Genomic DNA, 18,210 nt, shown 5'->3' on the forward strand with positions numbered 1-18,210 from the left:
TCCAGTATTTATTTAAGTTGTTTTTGTTACACATAATATCCCCCACCGAGTAGGAGCACTACCTCTTGGTGGTGGAAAATAAATCAGTTGGAGAAACATTGGGTATTAGAAATCATATCGCGAAGCATTCACCATTAATTTACAATAAAATGGTTGTGTAATGATTCATTATGCAACTCAAAATAGTTGAGGTATGAGAAAAAAGTTGCATAATAGCCATTACGCAACTGATAAAGTTACGACAATGCACACCTAAGTGCAGGAAAGTGCAGTGTAGGAAAGTTTCATGACAGATCGGCGTGATGAAAGAATATAAGAAGTACCTATAAGATAAGAAATAGCAAAAAATATTTTGAAGCTGGCTAACAAACTTTTTATTGAAACTACTTTTTCTACAAAAAAAGTCATAAGTTTTTCCTCTCGGGTTGCGCGTTCTTTTTGCTGGTCAGTGCGTCGTGAAAGCCCAAGCCAATCCCAGTTTATTCTGTTTTTTTTTTGCTTTTCAGTGCCCGAGCAACGAGTCGGCTTCGTGCCTCGTTGTTGTTTTTTTCCTTTTTATTTGGCTTGCGCCCATTTTGCTGAGCAGTGCTTTGTGGAAGCCCAAGTGTTCGTGTTTTTGTTTTGTGTCATCAGAGCGATCTTTTGCAAGAAAAGCAAAAGTATCAATAGTCTGTACGTGTTAAATGAAGCTCAAAGTGGATTGTCCCGACCAGTAGATTACAACAGAGTTGTAACAGATTTCAAACAAAATATATTATATTTCTAACCAGAGGCGCGTTCACGATCGAAACCATGGGTAGGACGAACGTTGGGGAATATGTTGTCTTCAGTGAAGCTAAACATTTTTTAATCCGGATTGGAATTTGAAAGTGACTTTATTTGAAGGGCTCAATTGCAAAAGGGCGTATTTGACATTTTGGTCAGTTTTGTGTTTAGTCGAGTTGAGGATATTCTACTGTTTGTTAGAGCAACATTTTCAGTTGATTTTTTCGCTCATCAAAAAAAAAATAACATAATTCTTAAAAGACTGGCTTGTTTTCTTTACTACCTTACAATTTGTATGGAATGCAATTTTGTTGAAAAACTTCAAAGTATATTTTCTCAAAACTAACGGGTGTTCAGTAATAAATGAGAATGATTTCGATACCTTTTTGCAATTAAAGTAGAATCTTTTTTTCGCTCCAAGATAATTGCTCGCTGGACTCCCTATAAATGGGTGGCATATTGCGTCGTACCTTATATAATATTCATTGACGTTTTTTGAAGAAATAATACTATGTTTATAATAAAAAAAAACTGAACCCGTTAAAAAAACATTTTTTTTTATATGATTGGATAAATTCTCATTTTGTATTCAACTCCGGAAGGTTTTTGTCACTGACACCCCTTTGCATCTAACACCCTCATTTTCATACCAGTCGTTACCACAAGACTAAGAAAGCCTTTACGCCTTTACATCAAAAAGAGACCGAAAAGAAACCAAACAGGAACCAATAAAACAAAACGAAACCTAATCGGAGTTATGAAGAATCAAACCTTCATAGCATCAGAGCAGACATTTTTCTACGATCTAAGGGTCGATTTTTTCACCCTCGCTTAGGCCTTAAACCTAGTTTAACTATATGGGTAAGCGTGGTTTACGGCTTAAGCGAAGGTGAAGAAATCGGCCCTAAGACATTTTATTAGAATTCATCGTGACATTAAGACAAGTATTACTGTGTAACGCTCCGCTTACAACCAACGGACAGAGCGTTGCATTGCTCAGTCCCCAAAATACCGGAATGAAAAGTTTCTTTGAAACCTGCGAACGACTTACGCGCCACTCCAAAAGGAGGTCGTTGGCGGAGTTTATTTCAGGGATGCCCGGCCTGAAACTCTCAATCTGTGGGCGAGTTAATCGAAACGTTTTCCAACCAATATCCTATCTAATCTAATTCAAAAGTATCATTCAAGATCATTTTAGAAAACCTTCATTTAAAATATGTACAAACACAACCTACTCTCATGGAAGCGCATATTTATTTCGTTTTAAAATTTGAAAAACCTATTTATTCGCCACGCGATTCCTTGCATTTAATTCATGGATCATTCCAAAACCTAATTCCTGTCTAGCTAGACCTACTTGAGCTCATTTCAATTTGTTATTCTAAACAGTGATCACTGACCTTAATTTGAAGACCCTTTACTTTTCATCTGCAATACGGCCGTTAGCAGCTGTCCTCTACGACGAGACGGGTGACGAAGTCGGCACCTGCCGCAGGTTGCTGTCCTGACTATTCCGAAAGCTTGCTTTGTTGTAACGCGTGCACAACTCGATATCTCTCGCGGCCCGAGAGGTTAGAATCAGCCGTCGTCTCTCACGCTAGTAACGAGAGGTTAGATTCAGCCGGCGGCCAAGAACAGCTTGATTCGAGCGAATTTTCCAACGGGTGGTGGGTGGTAGGTCGGCAGTCTCGGCTTAAATGTCCGCCCGACACCAGGGAGAGCAGCGGTTGGACTACTTCGGTACGGAAGCCACGTGGATACTCGCCGATACTAATCTGCACCACTTCTCAACTTACTCGCGGTTTCTAACCTTTTCCGCTCTCGAATTAGAGGCAATCGGTGCCCCGACCGGGCTCCCACGTTAATGGGAAAACCTATCAACGTGATTTTAGGGTCTTATTTCACAGATTGAATACATTTGAATCACAATTTGTCTTACCTGGGTCTACGTTTCTTCAACCTAAATTAGTCACTAGTGCCTTTCACTAACTTTGAGCACACAAAGGATAATCTTCTGGCAATGGGAATAAATTAGCTTTACAATTTTATAATGATTTCATGGCACTTACTCTTCTTTTAAGGTTCTAAAATTCACCACAAAACAACTGCAAAGAGATTTACTTTAAAACTTTAAGCTTTTCCGACACCGAACTGATCACTCCAAGCACTTCAATAAAAGTGATTTGATTTTACAAATGGCTTTTCCTTTCAGGTCCCGTGACCTTGGACCAGCCAATCAAATGAAATTGCGTCGTAATATTTTAAATGTAAAGATTTGTCTGCATTGTTCTTGAGTGATCCAATCACGGCTTGTTACGTCGTGGAAAATTACAGTTTCTATTTTTCCTCTTTCTCTCGCCTACACATTGGGTATACCATTCGAGCAGTTGGGATGGGAACATTGTTGAAAGGTTCGAGTAGCTTAAACCGTTTGCGATGGTTGTATATTTAAAGGCGAGTTTAATTAATTTAATACTTAGGGTTGTACTCTTACCGTTACATTCGACCATGCCAATTTAATAAAAATTTTGAAATGAAAATTTCAAAATTTTTATTAGGTTTCCATAAAATTGTATATTTTAAATTTACAGCAATCATAGTTAAATGTGATTTAATCATAATCTGAAGGTTCTTATTATTTACATTCTCAACTCAAAACTTTGTTTTTGAAAATTCATATTTCATTACAGTTACATTATTACGTGGACTAACTTATTCAATTGCGTAGTAAGATCAGCTTTCATTATCATCCCTTCTGTTAAACCATTCCTTGTGACGACCTTTACGGGTGTTCACTTTAATATTCTTACTCACACTCTCACACATCGAAAACATAAATTTCTTACTCCGTACTTCAACGGAAAAAAATCTCAATAATAACTCCGTATACTTACGGAAAATCTCATACTCAAACTTAAACGATCATTACTCCAGTTACAACTGGAAAAAATACTGTGTTTGACTGACGAATTTCATTCATACTCGACTCATTCATACGCAATCTCAATTTTCTGACGCGCCCTACAATTATCCGATGTAATTCAATCTAATGCTACTACGCCTGCGCTTATACTATACTATTCTAACTAATTCTAAGCATAACGTCTTCGCTTTCCGACGGCTACGCTCATGAGAGTGAAAGTTTCTCTCAGTCTCTTTTTCGCCGAACTGTCAAAGTTTGTTTACTTCTAGTGAAAACCAGTCGTGAAAATGTTTGGATCTACAAAGTTTCGTGAATTATTTACTATTGCTGGAAGGATTTACGCTTTAACTGGATGGAAAAATACATGGACTGACTACTTGATACCTGATGGTGATAGTACACTACTTCTCAAAGGAAAAACTACAAAAAAAGAAGGATGGATGGAACCTCTTTGAACCTGAAACTACGTTGCATCTACAATTGAAGAACCGGATTATGGAACAGGAAAGTGTTTCGTTACTTACATACGTACAAAGCTATTTCCCTAAGTGAATCTTAAACCTATCCTAAACTACTATGTACAGTGCTATATACATATAGTTCGCGAAGAACTGTAGTGGCTATTGACCTGCCTATTGGTGTTTTTGTTGCTAGTCGAAGAATTTAGTTCTAACTGCAGTTGTTTATGTACATAGCTTTACAAACAGATCCAAGAAATTAACATATTTTTCTTTTCAGTTCAGCCCAACAATGAGTGGAAACAACTTGTGACATCACTACATTGCGGTAACCTTTTTTGTATTCTATATTAATTTCTCGAATCGTTTTAGGATCTGACTGGCCTATGGTGAGAGATGGAAACAATTCGACACCTACTCAAAATGGCTCAACCGTTACACCTCGATGGAGTATTTTCTCATTGGAATTTGTAATTTTGATTTGTACATTGCACTTCCCGGCAAGAGTGCATTCATAGCTATGGGAATAAATTTTCTACTATCCTTTCTTTAAAAACGAACCATGGTATGTTCCCGGAATCCTTTTTCCTTCCATATCCTCGAGAACATAAGTGTTCGATCCTACCTTTTTCTTGACCTTCACCTTGGTGTATTTATTTGCGAATTTTCCTACCCAATTTTTCTCTTTTGACGATAAATTTACATTTTTCTTATATACGATATCTCCTTCTTCATATTCTTTTTTTGAATTTGCTCTTAGATTGTACGCTTTTGAGTATTTCTCATATGCTTTCAAGATATTTTTGCGCGCTATTTCACAGAGTTTCCTTGATCGTTCGTTAAGCTGCTTTTCATCAAGTTGTTCCTCATTTTGAAGTTCCTTCAAATGTTCATATTCGTTTCCAAGGCTTATCATGTTTTTACCGAAATTAATAAAATATGGGCTAAATCCTGTGCTTTCGTGCACTGATGTACGAATGGCTTTTGCGATAACGTGAATTTCTTTATCCCAATCTCGATGGGAAGAGCTTTCATTTAGAGCACACCGGATGGCAGTTACGATTACTCTATTAACCCTTTCAGTAGGGTTCGGTGCCGGATGGTAAACCGCTAAGTTCCAATGGCTCACGTTGTATTTATCAAGCAGTTTTTTAAACTCGCGAGAAAGAAATACGGTTGCGTTATCACTAATACAGATTTGAGGTGCACCGAATAAAAGGAACACCATATTTTCCAAAAATGTGCAAACAGGTCCGGCTGTTGCACTGCGCATACACTGGATAAGAACAAATTTAGAGAAAAAATCTGATATTACTAATGCCCAAACATTACCCTGTTTCGATCGCGGATAAGGACCTAGAAAATCTAGTGAGATCATTTGCCATGGCCTGGAGCACAATTTCGGCTTGCCACATGGTGGTAACGGATTTGAGTTATCTACTTTTGATTCCTTACAAATTTCACACGACGAACAGAAGTTTCTGATGTCTGTTGACATTTTTGGCCAATAGTTTCGTTCTCTAACTTTAGCTAATGTTTTGCTAAAACCAAAATGAGCTTCGTTATGAATGTTCTTGACTATTTGCAATCTTTCTGCTAATGGAACTACATATTTCCATTTGAATACATTATCTTCTAGCTGCGTTGTGTTTGTTATGTATTTGAAAAGCTTGTCATCTACGATACGAAAATCTTTGAATTTTTCTGGGAATTTCGCTACTTGCTCTTTCAACGCGGATGTGTATTCATCTGGCAACAAAGGATCTATAATGTTCACGATTCTTGAGAGTGCGTCCGCGGTAACATTCTCAGAGCCTTTTTTGTATTGTAAATCAATGTCGTATTTGGACAATTTAAGTGCCCAACGCGCTATTCGCGGCGATTTTGATTCGATCGACATAGTTTTGAGAAAAGTTAAACTCATCGCGTCGGTCTTAACTATGAATTTAGTACCTTCAACGAAATGTCTGAACTGTTCTATGCTCAATAAAACTCCTAGACATTCGCGTTCTGTCGCGCTGTATTTTCGCTGTGTACTTGATAGTTTCTTCGAGTAGTAAGCAATTATTTTACGTTCACCTTCCTGATTCTGTGTGAGGACTGCGCCTATAGCTTGATCTGAGCTATCGGTTTCTATCTCAAATGGCAACGAGAAGTTTGGATTGGCGAGAATTGGAGCTGATACTAAGGCTGATTTGAGCTGTTTAAACGAATCGTCCGCTTCTTTAGTCCAAATGAATTTCTTTTTACCCTTTTTTAAGAAATCAGAGATTTTTGCCGTTTTATCAGAATAACTTGGTATAAATCTTCTATAGAATCCTGAAAGACCCAACAGTCTACGTACATCTTTTACGTTCTGTGGCTGAGGATAGTCTAATACTGGTTTGATCTTGGAACTATCAACGGATAAGCCGTGTTCAGAGAGAATGTATCCTAAATACTGTATTTGTTTCTGGCAAAACTTTGATTTGAGAACATTTATTGTTAAGTTTGCGTTACTCAGACGATTTGCTACTATTTTAATAAGCTTTAAATGTTCTTCCAATGAGTTTGAAACTATTACAATATCGTCGAGATATACGTATACAAACGGTTCAAGATCATGGCCTAACACTTTTGTCATTAATCTTGCCATAGTTGCTGGGGCATTACAAAGTCCAAAAGGCATCACGGTGAACCTGTATAAGCCTCTACTAGTTCTGAATGCTGTCTTATTTTTCGAATTGCAGTCTAATGGGACTTGATAGTATGATTCTGAAAGGTCAATTATACTGAAATATCGTGATTTTTGAATACGTTGCAATATGCCTACCATATCAGGGAATGGGAAATCATCCCGCTTAGTGCATGAATTCAGCCTTCGACTATCTAAACATATTCTCCATTTATTGTTCGGTTTTTTTATAGCAAGAATGGGGTTCAAAAAGTCTACTGGACCTTCACATTCTTCAATTACTCCTAATCTTAGCATTCGTTGAATATCTTGCTGTATTCCTTCTTCTTTTTGTAAGGATTGGCGATAGATAGGTAATTTTTTTGGACGTGCGTCAGGCAAAAGTTCTATTTTGTGTTCTAGCACCTGTGTTCGACCTAGGCTGTTATCTTCAGTGATAGGAAGCTCTTGAATTGCTTCGAACAGTTTTTTACGTTCTTCAGGTAGCAATTCATGTTCTGTTTTAATGTCTTCAGGTGTCTCAACTTTTGACTCTGGAATTTCAATTGTTGGAATATTCAAACTTTCATCTTCTACTGTATCTAAACATTTCGTTTCGCCCAATGTGATCTTCGGAGAAACTGAAATTGAAAAGATCTCGCTACTGTTTGAAAAATAATCCTCGGCAAACCCTATTCTGAACATGTCGATTTTTTGTTTTTCAGTACTATCTTTTTGATTTCTGGACAAACTAAATCCAAAAGCGTGAAGAAAATCAACTCCGAGAATTAAATCTTTTGTTAACTCAGGCACTATTACTGTCGGTATCACATGAGTGATTGAGTCCACGGTATACGGGACATTTACATAGCCTAAACATTTGTAAAATGTTCTGTCAGCAGTTGCAACTTTCAAATTTGAGTCATGAATTTTAAGGTTGAGTTTTTCAATTAATGGAACGGAACTAATTACCGATATTCCCGCACCTGTGTCTACAAGAGCTTCAACTTCCGAATCGAGTATTTTGACACTCAAATGTGGGCACCTGGATGGGACAATATTAATTTGAAAAATTTGATTGAAGTATGAGAACGATTCATGTTCTGGAATCTCTGATGGGAGGGATTCAAGAGATCGATTCCTATACCTCTGTCCCTTTACAAGTTTTTTGGTCCTTGTAAAGAAGGGTTGAACGGAGGGTGCTTTTTGGGACACGTGGATGTTGTCTTGCCCGTCATACCACAAACGTGGCAAAAGATTGCCTTTTGTTTAGGACAATCTTTCCAAAAGTGACCATTTTCACGACAATTCCAACAAAAAAATTCCGAAGGTGTTTCTGCCTTTTCTAGTTTGGGTCTTGTCTCAGTACTACTCTGGCTTTTTCCTATTCTTGACTTCTGAAGGACGTTAATTTCTTCGAATTCTGAATCAGAGTCGTCTACTTCTTCGAGGTTGAGAACATCAACAGGTTTGCTTCTAGGCGTATACAATGAACTTTCAAGTGCGTCAAATTTGTAACACATGTTGGCAAGGTCTTCGATCGAAGCTATCTGATGTAGTGCTAACCTTCTCTTATAAGACATTTTCATATTATCTACGATTATGTCAAACTTTTCTGCCTCACTCATTTTATTAATTAATCGTTGGGCCAGAAATTCAATATCTGTTAAAAACGCACTAAATAATTCGTTTTGCTTTTGTTTCCTGTTTCGCATTTCCTCTTTTATGAATCTGTCGCGATTTGGATTATCGTAACGCAAAGTTAAGTAATATACGAGACTATCCCAGTCTACAAACTTCTCAACGTATGTTGTGTACCAAATGCTAGCATCTCCTGAGAATAGCAAGTGAGCATGTTTGATTAGTTCATTCTTATCTATGCCATATGACCTACATAGTATGTCAACATTTCTCAAAAAGCATACTAATGGTACTGAACTGGAATCACCAAAAAAATTCGGCCATTTTTCTACAATATTGCATGTTTGATAGGGTTGTCTACGCAAGTAATGTTGATCGTTATTTTGATTGACAGATCTATTCAGATTACGCAAAGGACTATTGTATGGCGAGTGTGATTGTGGGACTTGATTTGGTAGAAAACCGAAATCTGTCGATCTCGGTAGCTGTTGATATTGATTGAATGTATCTTCATTGAACCGGTTCAAATTTCCCGTTTGTCTTTCTGTCTGGTGTGCATTCAAGTTCCCAATCGAATTAAATGTCACCTGTGGGTTGAAATTTCTCTTCACTGACTCTGGCATGTGCAAATTGTTTGGTATAACCGATCTAAGCTGATTTTGATTAACAGATCGAAGAATTTCCCTCTCGTCCCTATCATGAAGTTCTACGGTTTTTAATCTTCTGGATAAATCCTCAACTGTCGGTCCTGGATACTGTTGCCTCATTTGCTCATTGTGCTTTTGTTGTACGCAAGCTGTGACATAACTGTCGATTTCTGAAATATGCAGATATTCACGATTCCTATTTGGATTCTGAGTTGAAACGAACGAATTTTGAGTTTTACTTTGTTGTTGTGTAACCATATTTCGAAGTCTTGATGTTATCGGGTTTTTATCTTGTCGTGAAGTAGGATTTCCAGTTAAATCCCTATTTGCTTTTGGACGTGTTCCAGTTTCATGGCCTGTATTATTCTTATCATTAGCCTGAAGTTCCACATTTGTAACCGAATCATTAGAACTTTGTCCTCCTACCGCTCCTAGCTCAAGTGAATCTTCAAAAGACTCCTCGTTTAAGCTTATATCCCGCCTAAAATAAACCCTAAGCATTTCACAAATAATTTCGAGTAGAATTAGTTTGTTGCCTCTGTCCACATCATCAAACTCTTTTGCACGAGCCACGCGTTCAAGGTAGTGATAAAGTCTTGATTCATATGTCGGTTCAGACTTCAGATTGAGATTTATCTCCATCTGCTCCAACATTTCTGGTACAATTTCATATTCTTCACCCAAAGTACGAAAGCTCTCAATTTTAATATTATTTTTAATTTCGCTTCGCATCCTAGCACGCAATTCTCTTTTCTGTGCATCTATGGATCCCGTAACCGGAATTCCTCTAAGAACGAGTTCATACGTTAACTCCTCATATTCAAGGTCATCTAAATTGATTCTAAGATAGTTATCCATGGTTCGTATTTACAGTAATTATTTATATACACTTATTATAAAAATTCAAATATAAGAAAGCAAAAAAAATAAGGTTAATTAAGCTCTCAATCTTTCACTCCAAATTACAACTAAATACTAAATCAATCGAATTCAACTCAAACTAAATGTAAATCGTACTCAACTTATCTTAATCCGTACTCACTCACTCTCATTCATTCAATTTCACTCAATTAAAATTATTGCAAACTGATCTTACGCAAACTGAAACTACTTATTCTATAATAATTCAAGCTAATCCGAAATTCAATTATCTAAAGACCCAAAAGTTGGGCGCCAAAATGTAACGCTCCGCTTACAACCAACGGACAGAGCGTTGCATTGCTCAGTCCCCAAAATACCGGAATGAAAAGTTTCTTTGAAACCTGCGAACGACTTACGCGCCACTCCAAAAGGAAGTCGTTGGCGGAGTTTATTTCAGGGATGCCCGGCCTGAAACTCTCAATCTGTGGGCGAGTTAATCGAAACGTTTTCCAACCAATATCCTATCTAATCTAATTCAAAAGTATCATTCAAGATCATTTTAGAAAACCTTTATTTAAAATATGTACAAACACAACCTACTCTCATGGAAGCGCATATTTATTTCGTTTTAAAATTTGAAAAACCTATTTATTCGCCACGCGATTCCTTGCATTTAATTCATGGATCATTCCAAAACCTAATTCCTGTCTAGCTAGACCTACTTGAGCTCATTTCAATTTGTTATTCTAAACAGTGATCACTGACCTTAATTTGAAGACCCTTTACTTTTCATCTGCAATACGGCCGTTAGCAGCTGTCCTCTACGACGAGACGGGTGACGAAGTCGGCACCTGCCGCAGGTTGCTGTCCTGACTATTCCGAAAGCTTGCTTTGTTGTAACGCGTGCACAACTCGATATCTCTCGCGGCCCGAGAGGTTAGAATCAGCCGTCGTCTCTCACGCTAGTAACGAGAGGTTAGATTCAGCCGGCGGCCAAGAACAGCTTGATTCGAGCGAATTTTCCAACGGGTGGTGGGTGGTAGGTCGGCAGTCTCGGCTTAAATGTCCGCCCGACACCAGGGAGAGCAGCGGTTGGACTACTTCGGTACGGAAGCCACGTGGATACTCGCCGATACTAATCTGCACCACTTCTCAACTTACTCGCGGTTTCTAACCTTTTCCGCTCTCGAATTAGAGGCAATCGGTGCCCCGACCGGGCTCCCACGTTAATGGGAAAACCTATCAACGTGATTTTAGGGTCTTATTTCACAGATTGAATACATTTGAATCACAATTTGTCTTACCTGGGTCTACGTTTCTTCAACCTAAATTAGTCACTAGTGCCTTTCACTAACTTTGAGCACACAAAGGATAATCTTCTGGCAATGGGAATAAATTAGCTTTACAATTTTATAATGATTTCATGGCACTTACTCTTCTTTTAAGGTTCTAAAATTCACCACAAAACAACTGCAAAGAGATTTACTTTAAAACTTTAAGCTTTTCCGACACCGAACTGATCACTCCAAGCACTTCAATAAAAGTGATTTGATTTTACAAATGGCTTTTCCTTTCAGGTCCCGTGACCTTGGACCAGCCAATCAAATGAAATTGTTTAGGATACTTCAAGAATTCAACCCAGATTTTCCAAAGAAGAACCACAGTAATGGAGTTTCTGCAAAGATTATGTCAGAAATCATTTGCATTCGCCCAAAAACTGTACTATATTTAAAAAAAAAAGTTCTAACTTCTCCAAGATTTTATCCAGTGATTCATCCATCAATTTCCCTAGGCATTCTCCAAGATTCCCGGTTGAAACATCTTTTAAAATTAAATCAATAACTCCCCAGAAATTTCTAGAGATTTCCTTTAAAATTTGTGTTTCAGGATTTAAATAAGTTTCCAGCAACGGCTTGCTCAAAAGATATCTTTAGCAATTGCTCCCTCCAGAGATTCCTTCTAAGATTTCTACAGAAATTCCTCCAATAATTATTCATTTATTTTCTAGTAAGTCTAGAAAGTTTTTTTTTTTTTTCAGAAAATATTTCAGGAATACCTCAAGGATTATTTTCTGAAAAATAAATCCGTAAGGTATTTTCAAACAGAGATATCTGAAATAACTCCTGGAATCTTGAGTTTTGGAAGATTTCCTACACAGTTTGCTAAGATAATAAAAAAAAAATCAATAGTATCTCGGAATAGTATTCGGCAGGATTTTCTAAAGATATATTTCAAAAATGTTGGACAGAATCTCTATAGAAATTTGTGTAGAAATGATCGGATGTATGATTAGGAAAATTACTGTGGTATAAACTGGTGTCAAAACTTAAATAAATTTATGAAGATTGCATGGGAGTTTATTGAGAAACATGTAAGGGCTTGTTCATTTATTTCATAACGCCAAAATTTGCCGTTTTGGACACCCACCCACCCCCTCGTGACGCATTTTTGTATTGATACTCTACAATTTTTGTATGAGCCGTAACAACGTTCGGACACTCACCCACCCCCTAAAGCGTTATGAAATTTGTGAATGAGCCCTAACCTGCTCACAACCAACGGCCTCGCGAAGGAATCAAAGCCCCCCAGTGTCGCCGTATGAAATGAAGGCATAGGTCTTTCTTACCATGTAGAATACACTACACTCACCACAACAGAACACACACTCTACATCCAGCTGTAAATCCCATGCAACACATGTTCGTCATCTCCCAATGTGGAGAGAATCCCGTGCTCCAACAGCCCAACATGACATGCATAGCATACCAATAAGCATCATAATGTATCAGTAACCCTCGTGTATGCCCCTTTACTCCCAGAGCCGAGGATCTCATTCTCCACTGATCATCTGCTCTTATCACCACCCACAGACGATAAGAGATTACGATCACAGCAGATCCATACCGAGAGGTAGAAGTGGAGCTCGCTTGAGCTGGTTAGTTAGTTCTCGGTTAACTGTCAAGCAGGCAGAACGCAAGAAAGTTCGTAGAGTGCACGTAGACGTGAGATAGCCTTACCACTGTAGAACAAAATTTCAAATTCTTTAATTTTGTGGCAAGAAGTGAAGTGGTGAAGTGGAAAACTAATTAAGCTTTTTGGGCTCAGAGCAAGGTAATGAAAGTGAGAACGATTGGAAAGAGATCTTGTTAATCATGAAATTTATCGCATAGCCGCAGATGTTCACTACCTTTTTGCATGCTGCTCTGTAGTGCTACAATGGAGTAGAGGAGGAGGATACAATGAGATCGGTAAGCGTGAAGTTCTGGCGCGGTAAATGGCTGGGCATGGCGTACCATTGGTACCTCGCGTACCTGCAGGAATAAAATAGACCCCTTTGTGTGGTCCTTAGCCTCTTGCCCAGTAACTCCTATCTCTACTTCCTCGAGGTACTGGCCGGGGTACGAGTAACCTTGGAGAAGATCGGGTAACCAACCCCCGGTGGGAACTTTGGTCGTATGCTGACAAGGAAGGGGGGGGTTTGCTTTTGCAATCCTGGAGCGTCTGTACTTCATGTTAGGAGCGGCTCACAGCAGCATCTGTTCCCCATATCAGGGGCGGCTGATCATCATCAGAGAAGGACTCTAAGCTAAACTGCGCACTATGGCCCTCCGAACATTTAGGGGGAATGGTCCTCCGGAAATCTAGGTGTCTGTGTCGGGCCCTGCAATCCAACCCTAAAAACACATCAGCACAGGAACGTCAACGAGACAATACGGACCAGAACAATCGGCAAAGACCACAGCGACGAAAATGGACTAGCGATTGGAAACTCGGTACGTGGAACTGCAAATCTCTTAACTTCATTGGAAGTACTCGCATACTCTTCGATGTACTGAAGACCCGCGGTTTCTACATCGTAGCGCTGCAGGAGGTGTATAATGTATATCTGAGAGAGACTCGCGAAGAGGAAAAATATCAACGTCATATGCAGCCCAGATTTCCCTCTCACGAAACGTCAAATGCAGCCCACCGTTTTTATGGCTGAAAAAGTGAAAAGTATTGTGTTCAAAGTAAACTGTTATTAAAAACCTCAGTCGGCGGAGCAGTTTTTTCCAAAGTTGCTGATAAATCTAAACAGAAGATTAATTATTTCTAATGTCTGCTACGTTTGCTGGCAAGAAATTTCACTCAAACGGCTATTTATGATTCGATGTGATGCAAACTCAATCATTTTTTGCTGGGAGGTTCATGTGAGGATTTGAACAGCATGCGCATAATTGGTATAAACACAAAGTGGAATAAGAAAAAAACTCAGCAATCACAGAAAAAGAAGACCGTCTTCGCGAGTCTCGTCTCAGATGTATATAACGAACTATAGCCTGGATTACTTTGATCTACCCGGAGACGGAATTCAACTCAATTTTGGGTTGTTTCAACGCAATTCCGTAGTTGAGCCCAATAACTCAATTTTGGCTAAATTTCCAAGGTGTCCACTAGGTAGTTTGGCTTTAATTCCATAAGAAAAATATACTCAATTTTGGGTTAATTTAACGCAAAATTGAGTTCTTTCGACACAAACATAAGAAAAGTTGCATTTACCCAAATTTGGTTTATTGGGCCAAAGTAGATGCAGCTCTCTCTATTTTTGACAACATTCGTGTGGGAGAAAGAGAAAACCGAGAGATTTTGGGTTGAAACTATAATCGATATACTTAGTTTTGGGTAAAGTAAACTCATAAATTATGTAAAAATATTTCTCCGTATATTCTTCCCGCCAGGAACACCACTGTTGCCTGCTAAATAGTTGGTGAAGTATGCTACATGAAAACCAAGTTTATGATGATGAATTACAATTTATCCTGACGTCCAATCAAAAAGTGGTCTTCGGCAAAGTTGTAGCTGGGAAGTTTCCACATGAGATGAGTGTGTTCACTATTCCATAAAATATTATGACAAAGAGATAGAGGGCTGAACACAAAAGATTGGCGTTTTCCATAGTAATCTCCATATAAATTTCAAATGTCGTGTGCACAGTCAAATTTCTTCCGAATCACTTCAGACTTTGGGAGGATGCTATTTGCCATAATAGACCATTTCCGTAAAATTTTTTTATTGGTTTATATGATTTCTGACAATTTACTGAACAAACTTTCCTAAGGAACCGATATGTTTTGGAGCCTTTAACTATTAGAAAACGATGAAAAACTTGCGGCACGTTAGTTCACCCCTCGGTCCCCTGCAATTTGTTTCACCTCGAAAAAATGCAGACCCCTTTTTCCCCTATGGTATTGCCACCACGTTGTGGTGAATTTAAGATCAGCTGGCATGACCAGATGATTTTTGTTTATGTTTTCATTCATCATAATGGGCTCCGCTGGTTTCGCTCCCCCCCTTCCTTCACGGTTCCTGAATCACCGGGGAAACCACCTTCACCGCTTCGGCCGAATATGACCGCACCCGGCGGACACTACACGGTTCTGTAACGCAAGGATTGTAGTCGAAAGATGCCTGATCTCTCTGTTTTCTGCCGACGAGGATTGAATAAGCCGGAAGATTCCCGCCTAGAGGCAGCAACAGCCGCGCAAGGAAATTTTGAGCGGCTGTTGCTGCCTCTTGGTGGGAATCTTCCGGCTTATTCAATCCTCGTCGGCAGAAAACAGAGAGATCAGGCATCTCAAAATTTCCTTGCGCGGCTGTTGCTGCTTCAAGGCGGAAATCTTCCGGATCAACAGCCAACAGATAGATTTAGGCATTAGCCAGCATGAATAGTAAAAATAGCCTTCTACAGAACTAGCGGTACCGTAACTGTTGGGTGGATGAGAGATTTGTTGTTAGGGGGTGGTTTTGAACATTGAATATGTGGAGGAAAACATATTTTCCTAAATCTGAATCGGGTTGGAGTTGAAACTGTGATTCAGAACGGATTGCGCCAGTTCCAACCTGGTTTAAAAACGTTTGTTTGAGTACTTTCAAGTTAGTTTCGTTGGCTCTCCTGTTTGGGGCGCCCTGACCGGGATCACGGTCAGTTTGAGCGCGCACCTGATTTGACGTTTCCAAATGTAAACAAGCATCCCAATGCAGGGGTGGAATCGAAAAACTGTTGCAAAATCCCCACGCTGATTCCCATAGGGTTGAACAAACTGTGCCGCATCTTGAATTATTTTTCAAAATGTGGTGAGTATCCATGTTTTCAAAAATTTGTAAGAAAATCAGGAGTGCATATAAACAAAATCTGAAAGCGTTAACATTCATTAAAAATGATTGCCTTTCAAAGAAAAATACAAAAACTGGGGGTTAGATCTGACGGAAATGGTCTATTAAAATCGTTTAAGCATAGGGGAGCTAAAATTTCAAAATTTGCATCACTGTAATGCATAGGCTCATGAATAAAACTTAACTTAATTGAATCACCACGATTAGTAATTATTTATTTTAATTTTGTATTATTTAATATAAACTATTATAGAGAAGGGGTTGTTTATATTTGCCTATGATTATCATTCATTTTAACGTATCTTTTCAGTGGATAAACATCCTTTCAATATTGTATGATTTTCATCCGTTGCTATTTGTAAACAGATGATTTCAACAAAGATGATAATCAGCCTAAATGTGTCTGAAAACACTAATGATTTTGATTCCGTAAATCGAACCGACGGCTACTCCACGCAAAAGTACTATCAAGACTAAAAACTTCGTCCTGCTTCTCCTCAACTCGCCTGTCGCGTTTTCACCTTCTCGCACCATCCATTTCATTCGTTTTCCTTCATCGCCCATTTACGCATACCACTTTACTCATTCACGATCATCATCGATTCTGATGTGACGCTCATTGACGTTCTTCGAACACTCTCACAAACTTCCAGTTAGCTGTATTGTACACGCATAATGAATTCTGAACAATTATACAGCTCACTCACTACATTCGTCCCCTTCTCTACTCTTTTATCATAGATCATGTATCATATTTAATATTTATTTTTAATCGCTCAACTAACGGATAAAACCATCGAAATCCTCAATTACGCTTTTAATCTATCACTTTCAAATATATCAACTTCAAACACGTCTTACTCCCATTATGACCAACCAATCAACCAATCAATATATCAAATCCAATCCAAATCCAATCCAAATCCAATCCAAATCCAATCCAAATCCAATCCAAATCCAATCCAAATCCAATCCAAATCCAATCCAAATCCAATCCAAATCCAATCCAAATCCAATCCAAATCCAATCCAAATCCAATCCAAATCCAATCCAAATCCAATCCAAATCCAATCCAAATCCAATCCAAATCCAATCCAAATCCAATCCAAATCCAATCCAAATCCAATCCAAATCCAATCCAAATCCAATCCAAATCCAATCCAAATCCAATCCAAATCCAATCCAAATCCAATCCAAATCCAATCCAAATCCAATCCAAATCCAATCCAAATCCAATCCAAATCCAATCCAAATCCAATCCAAATCCAATCCAAATCCAATCCAAATCCAATCCAAATCCAATCCAAATCCAATCCAAATCCAATCCAAATCCAATCCAAATCCAATCCAAATCCAATCCAAATCCAATCCAAATCCAATCCAAATCCAATCCAAATCCAATCCAAATCCAATCCAAATCCAATTAAAATTCAAATCGTTTTTTTTTAATTCTTCGAAATTCGGAACTCTCTCCAAAATCGCTTGAAGAACTCACTCTCCGAAAATCGGAACTCTCTCCGAAATTCTCAAAATATTGTATTCTTTACATACCTAGAAGAACTCTCTCTCCGGTTTATTTTCATCACATAGAACTCGCTCTCTCCGGAATCTTCTTTTTTGTCGCATGATTTTTTTTTATAAGCCTAGGAGAACTTTCTCTCCGGCATTTTTCAATCTCGGAAAACTCTTTTTCCGAAATCCTTTATTTTTTTCTAGGAGAACTCTCTCAAAAAATCGGAACTCTCTCCGAAATTCTCAAAATATTTTATTGTTTACATGCCTAGAAGAACGCTCTCTTCGGCATTTTTTTTTTCATCTCAGAGAACTCGCTCTCTCCGGAATCTTCTGTTATTCTTTTTGATTCCCCGGAAATCTCGCTTTCCGGAATCCATTTTTTTCTAGGAGAACACACTCTCCAAAATTCGGAACTCTCTCCGAAATCACTTTTTTCTAGGAGAACTCACTCTCCGAAAGTCGCATGATTTTTTTTTTATGCCTAGGAAAACTCTCTCTCCGGCATTTTTCAATCTCGGAAAACTCTCATTCCGAAATCCTTTTTTTTTCTAGGAGAACTCACTCTCAAATAATCGGAACTCTCTCCGAAATTCT

Source organism: Aedes aegypti, chromosome 2 (genome assembly GCF_002204515.2).
Source record: "Aedes aegypti strain LVP_AGWG chromosome 2, AaegL5.0 Primary Assembly, whole genome shotgun sequence".
Lineage (NCBI taxonomy): Eukaryota > Metazoa > Arthropoda > Insecta > Diptera > Culicidae > Aedes > Aedes aegypti.